Source organism: Octodon degus, unplaced genomic scaffold (assembly GCF_000260255.1).
Source record: "Octodon degus isolate 3935 unplaced genomic scaffold, OctDeg1.0 scaffold00036, whole genome shotgun sequence".
Lineage (NCBI taxonomy): Eukaryota > Metazoa > Chordata > Mammalia > Rodentia > Octodontidae > Octodon > Octodon degus.
Window position 1 is genome coordinate 7,085,185 of NW_004524612.1, and position 7,073 is coordinate 7,092,257.

General features: G+C 47.8%; 1 pseudogene; it reads left to right on the plus strand.

Annotated features, from left to right (window-relative positions):
* Window positions 1-5,814: 5,814 nt before the first annotated feature.
* On the plus strand, window positions 5,815-6,511 carry LOC101575151 (annotated as a pseudogene).
* The last annotated feature ends 562 nt before the right edge of the window (window positions 6,512-7,073 follow it).

Here is a 7,073-nt window from a genome sequence, read left to right on the forward strand (position 1 = left end):
CTCTCAAGTTGGAACTGAAATAATGCTGCAGGAGGCTGTGGCGGCTGCTTAATATGCAGCAGGGAGGTGCTGTAAAGTCAAGTGCTCATCACTCTCTCTGTGAATCAGGAAGGAAGGGACACCTGTGCAGAAGGCAGGCCCATGTGCCTCATTACACATGAGGCCGTGGCTCCACCTGGCACCACAGCCGGAGCACCTGCCACACTGGCCTAGGTGTGCATGTGTAAGGGGGCACAGGTATGGGCTTTGTGCACAGAGACCTGGGTGCGCACACACACACACACACACACACACACACACCAGCCCAGGAGATGGCCCACAGTACAGCGGCCTCTGCCCCAGAGGGTCAGCACCATCTGTGAACAGTAGTTCCCACACTCTGCTATCACAAAAACCTCTTTCCTGGAGAAAGTTACCACGTAAGGGTGAAGAATGGTTGGGGAACATAATAGAGTCATCTTTTCACTTGACTGCTCACGAAGCCGCAGAACGCTGGAGGAGTCAAAGCTCTGGTATTACCAATCAGCAGCCCCCAGTCACCAAATCTCACCCTTCCTGGGACAGTGATTATTCCAGCGAGACTCCCCTGGCTGCTCATGGCTGGTAGTTTCTGGCCTTGGTGCGCGTTGGGGCCCATCTGGCCCTATCAAAACCATCGCTGCTCCCACGGGGCAGGGAAACTAGATCTGTCTACCCCTCAACTTGTCCTCTCTTCTCATCGAAGATTGATCTCCACTTTCCTATAAGTTTCTGTTCTCTAGAAAAATCTAAAATATGCTGTCTCTGAGAGGTCAGAGGATGTCACAGGAAGCCACATGCACCTCTAGTCTGTGACCTAGAAATAGCACAGGGGCATTAGTCCAGCTCCTCTAGATTACTTTTTGTGAAAATCTCAGTCCCAGCAAACTCAGTTCCAGCTGTCAACTGCAAAATTTTATCTACCCTTTCAAGCTCGTAAATCATCTTCAGACAAATGTAACTCCTGGCCACTCTTGATGGCCCAACACGCGGTGTCTTCTAGTGAGTATGCAGAAAAGTTCTGTTGTTCTACCTAGCAGAAAACTGCTATTCTGCAGATTATTAATGACAATATATTTCATAACCTCCTAGGTAAATATTGGAAGAATAATCTCAATGAGGAAAGAAAAGTAACATCTTCAGCTTTGCCGCTGACCCCTGGATGCCACTCCCTGGAGTGATTATGGAGAGACACCATTGTGACCTCAGCTGGGGCCAGGCACAGGGGGAGGGGCGGGTCTTCCTTCTCACTCTGCTTAGATTCACTCCCTGGCACTTTCTAGTGCAGTTGCAACAAGGGATTTCTACAAGCCTTTGCCAAAAAGTATCAGGAAAGGAAAGGGAAATGAATGCACAAAGCAATATGGATTTTGACAATTTTGTTAACAAGGGATGGCCCGGCGCTGGAAAGTAATACTTTCTCATTACACAGGAAACTTTGGGGAAAAATGGCTTCCCAGGGGATGTTCGCCTCTAAATCTGCTATTTATCTTTCTCCTACTTCTATTTTAGATGAAGGCAATATGATGGTGTGTATCTGAAATGTTTTCTAAAGTCTTATGTTCACAGGTGAGGCCTAGTTGGAACAGTGGGTCCCCAGGGCATGACTTGGAAGGCTCTACTCTGTTTTTTTGGTTCCCCCTTTCCCTCTACTTTCTGTGCACTGGTACACAAGCTGCTGCCCTCGGCCAGGCCTTTCCAATATGAGTTTCTCCCTTGGATCCTGCCAACCATGGACTACACTCACCAGAAACTATGAGCCCAATGGTCCTCTCTTCATTTAAATTATGGTGTTGAGTGTTGTGTCCCTGTGGGAGGAAAGTGGCTGATAAAGGTACCCAAAGAATATAAACTTCTTGGTTTGAAGAAAGAAATATTTCCCTAAACTCCTGCTTGCACAGAACACGTAAGGCTGGCAGGAAACTCAAGGGTCATCTAGCAGAGTGGTTTATACATCTGGTGGTTCAGCAGAGTGAGCTTGCAATAAACAGATTTCTGTGCCCATCTTCTGACCTCTTGATCTCAGATGTCCTGGGAGGGGAACTGGGAGTGTTGTTTGGAATGAGGCCCTGGGATGATGTGCCTCTTGACATTTGAAATATCAAGAAAGCTAAGGCCCTCCAGTGGAGTTGTTCAGGGTTATTTAAATGTTAGCAAGAGAGTTTCCATTAATGCTTCTCCCCATGTCAGTCTGGTACCCTGATAACAGATTTGGGCAGAATCCAAAAGAGAACTAGAAGCCTTGGTTGCCAGGGGGACATTTCCTGTTTGACTCTATATTAAACAACTTGTCTCCAAGATCAAAAAGAAGGTCCCAGATATGGGTGATAAATAGCTGGTACACTGTTTAGCAGAGTTGTGTCCACATCCTCCCAACTCTTCCCATTTAGGCAAGTAAAATCCCAACCATTTCTCAATATTTCAGTAAATCCCCATCTCCTACCAAGGCTCTTGGAACCCAAGACTTTCTGGGAGGTAGGTGAGCAGCTGGAACACCAGATTCAAGAACCTGAATTCTGAGGCCTGCTTGTTCTAGATCTTCTACCTGGGTGACTTGAGACAAATTAATCTCTTTTCAAGCTCAGTCCCTTGTGGGCCATGAAAATAGCTGTGATTTGATGCAAACAAATGTTTTAGATACTGCATAATCATAAGGTTATGGGTCAGGGAAGGAAGATAACCTAGACTCCCTTCCATATATAGGGGGAAAAAAAAACACCTCTACCTTCTCCTCTGTTATACATAGATTTTTCTCCTCCTAGTAATTTTCTCCTTGGATGGCAATCTCCAGAGTTAGGCATAACAGGTTTGAAGAAAGGGCCTGGGAGGTCAGGAATGTTGGGAATGCTGGGAAAGCTCATGGTTGACTTTGGGATTTGGATGCCATATGTGCAGTACCAATCATGATGGATCTGAGGATGCTGCAATATGGGGATCTAGAGGCCATCCAGTGACCCTCCCCCCACCTTCCTTTCCCTTCTCCAAAGCCCACAAAGTGAGTTTTTACTCAATGCCCCAGCACTAACAGGCAACGTCTGCACTCCCAATGTCTTCTTCCATTCCTAGGCTACTCTCTCTGTCTCCCATGTGAACCTATGTGACATTTCTGTAGTTCATGTGATGCCGTGACCATTTCATATTGATTTTGTTCCTGTTTATCCTGTCTTTTGGCTGTTCACAAGGCAGAGCCTGTATCTTCTGGTGTCCTCTATGTGAATCTTTAAGTGTGTGAATGCTCAGTAAAGACACGTGGCTTACAGAAAGCAGTGGTGACTGATGCTTCTGGTGAAGCAGAGGAAAGCGGACAGCAAGAGCACCAAGCATCTGAGATGCAACTTGCTGCTAATATTTAAATACACTCAGCTTGTCCCCTGTCCTCTGACCTCCACCAGTCCCCTTGGCTATCTCCTCCTTCTTTGTTTCTACCACATGGGTCACCAATCAGCCTTTGGTCACTGTAGAGGTTGGTTGATTTTGTCAACATGAGACGCTAAGAGCTTAACTAAATTGTCTCAACAATTCCACAGGGTGCAGAGGCCACACCATACAGTGACTCATCACTTAACGGAGAATGAAATAGGATGGAAGGCCCCATTCTTCCTCGGAGGAGCTCCAGTCTTTGCCATCCATCAGCTTGGACGCCATCTTCTGGCTCTATCACAGACTCTTGGCTTCTGCTTTGGACCCTTCAGCTTTCTGGTGTACACCCATCAGCTTTCCATCATAGATAGACCCGCTGGCCTCCTAATATGAACTCACACGGAACACTGCTGTGGGCTCCAGACCTCACACTAAATCCTTCGTTCTCCAGTGTGCAGACGCCCTCTGCGTGCTTCCTCATCCTACTCTGGCTGACTGTCGTAAGTCAATCTCATAATGTCTTACACATTTATATAACTTTTGTCATATCTGTACCTCTAGGAAGACCCTGACTGATACAGTCACCCTGAAATCTCTCACTCCATCTTGACCCCCAATCATGCTCATCCCAACCTCAGGGTTCTCTGGAGCCTGATTCCTGGAGTTTCTTACTGTCTTCTTCTCCCATCCTGAACACTCAGAGGATGCTCTTGCTTGGTCCAACTGTCCCTGCCTCTTTGTAAACTAATCTGTCTTGCTCTTCTCTCTCTTGTCCTGTCTCTCCAGTTGCAGGCTGTCTGACAAGATGGAGCACTGAGGCAGAATAAAAATCCCTGGCCTGAGCGAAGCAAGGCCAGAGTAGTGTGGTACAAAAACTTATTGCCAGTCAGATCTAGAAGAGTCTGCCTGGAAATCCCATGAAATGATAGTGTCTGTAAACTGTGCGCAGCGTGTCTCTTGCCCTAGATCTTGTACTTCTTAAGTTTGCCTTGGCCTTTGCCACAAAGCCCTGTTTTGTTTTTCCCTTTCCCTTCTCCTCACCTTTCTTCACATACGCTTCTTATCCTTACACATGCATTTTCCAATAGTTTCAGTGATGCAAATCACAGGTTACCATTCTTGGGGAAGAAGAATAGGCATTATTTCTTCCTAAAGATCCTGTCTGTATTACCCTGGACTCACTAATATACTGGAAGGAAGACAGCTTTGTGGCTGTGTTCATCAGGAGATTTTGTTCCATTTGCCACTCTGTAGTGGGTTCTCCAACAAAGCTACGCCTTACCTCAAGCTCACGTAAAATATTTAGGTCTCTTTTCCTTTGAAACAATCTTTTACTCTCACCACCATCCAGTCAGACAAGAGATTTTAAAAGTTGGTTCTGGCCCATTGGCCCTCTGAATAGAGAGGTTTTCTTCCTACCTTATATGCACAAGGAGTCAAACGCAAGGCCAGTTGTCACCAAGAGATGTATCCAAGCAACCGTGGTGCTAAGCAACAGGTTGATATTCATGGAGTCCTGGTCCATGGCAGTCAGAATGGGCTGCACAGAACTTGGCCTTGACTAGAGGGAAGGCTTAGTTTGGATGAAAAGAAGAACTAGAGGAGGAGAGGAGAAGGAAGGGACAGAAACGAGGAGAGAAGGGGAGAGGGATGAAATAGAGTCTGGAGAAGGAGAAGGCAAAATAGATACAATGGGGAAGAAGAGACGAAGGGGTGAAAATAAGCAGAAGACGGTTGGTTTCAAACCACATGGAATGTCAAATCTGAGATTAGGCTAATGTCTGAAGAGTAGCCACCAGTAATGACAGCTGTAAGGTTTTGGAAACGATTTTGCACCTGCTATTTGGCTGGTGAATACATCTTCCAGCATTAAGTGCTCCCTCTTAAAACCCTTCAAAACTGGCATGGCCTGTGGCCCGGGAATCGTGCTGCCTCACTACTGGCTGCTTGTGCAGAGCCGAGGTGCAGCCCGTGCGCAGGGAGCTGGGTTGAGTTTCTGGAGAGCAGCCTGGCATCGTGGACATGTGGATGGAGCAGCGGCAGAGGGCGGACCACAGCCGAGTGCTGTGTAAAGAGGGAGGCCATGCTGGCCAATCTGATGACTGACAGGCAGACCTGGGCTAGACCACTACCTTTATTTTTACCATCCTACAAGGACTTTTAGGGAAGAGGCTCCCATGAGTTCTCTCCTGGTGGTGATACTCAGAAGACCCCGGAAAGTTGCTTGGGGCTTGGGGTTGCTTGTTTGGGAGGTAAACAGCCTGACAGCCACAGTGTAATTAGGCTGGGCCTGCTCAGAGGTACAGCTTGAATGGCTGGCTATGGTCACCAAAGACCAAGGAGCGGTGGCCGGCGGGAGGCGGGAGGCGGGAGGCGGAGGTGTGGACACAGCAGACCACCTGGGCACTGGGGCTCATGCGCACTGGGCGGGTGAGCATGGCCCGGGCCCCCGCAGCCTGCGCTCGCCCTGCAGCTGCTCCTGCTCCTGGTCGGAGCAGTCGGGTGGGAGGAGGGACCGTGACCACCGACTGGAGCGCCATGCTGAAGACCTGTTGCAACTGCATGAGCAAAATCATGTACCTGAACGCTGCGTTTGACCTGCTGGGCTGTAAGGATGGGCTGTACCAGTACTGGTGCCATGAAGGATCGAAACCTTTTCCACGTTATGGGTATAAACTCTCCCGAGGGGCAGGGGAGATGGCTCAGTAGAAAAAGCGCTTCCCTGGCAAGCGTAAGGGCCTGAGTTCAATCTCCGGTTCAGAAAAACAAAAAACAAACAACAACAACAACAAACCCTCCCGATCCAATTGATGCGGCTCTCCACTGCTCGGTGTTCACCTGAACGTCGGCATCCCTTCCCTGGCTAAGTGCTGCAGCTGCACTATCGGTGCTATGAGACCTGTGGCGAGAGCAAGCACGAGTGCGACGAGGAGTTCCACTCCTGCCTCTCCAGGATCTGCAGGGGCATGCAGAAGACGCTGGGCCTGGCTCAGTATGCGCAGGGTGAGCCCACCCAGCGGGCAAGTTGGTGGTAGAACTCCTGTTCGATAGTGTCATCCATCTGGGCTGCAAGCGGTTCCTGCACAGCCAGCGAGCTGCTTGCTGGTGATGCTACGAGAAGACCAACCTCTAAGGATTGATGGCTGGTGACTGGTGAGGATGGAGGATTTCACCTTTGCCGAAGAACTGATGTTGGCACAGCACAAAGCTGCCTGGGTGTGGTGAAAGGGCCATTTTAAGACCTAACAAGACTATATTTGATGTTAAAACCTGTAAGTAAAACCACATAAGGAAAACAGCTGCATACGGTGGTGCACATCTGGAATCCCAGCACTAAGATGGCTGAGGTAGGAGGATCATCCGGAGCGCAGGACCAGCCTAGGCTGCATAGCAAGACCCTGTTTTGTTTTGTTTTTATTATTTTTTTTCTTTTCAAAGTTTTATTGATAAACATATAGCAATGAGACAGTTTCAAATCAAATCGAAAGTACAGTTTCAACAAATAATACACTGCATACATTCTTCTCAGTGGTTAATTGCTGTACAAGATGCAGACTTGTGATCCTACTTACAAACACCATTAGAAAAAAATCATTCTATTCATTAAGAGAATGCAACTATATATCTATCCCAACCACTTTGAATACACAGATACAAAATGGACATTCATAGTTATACCCCAATTTTTTTTAAGT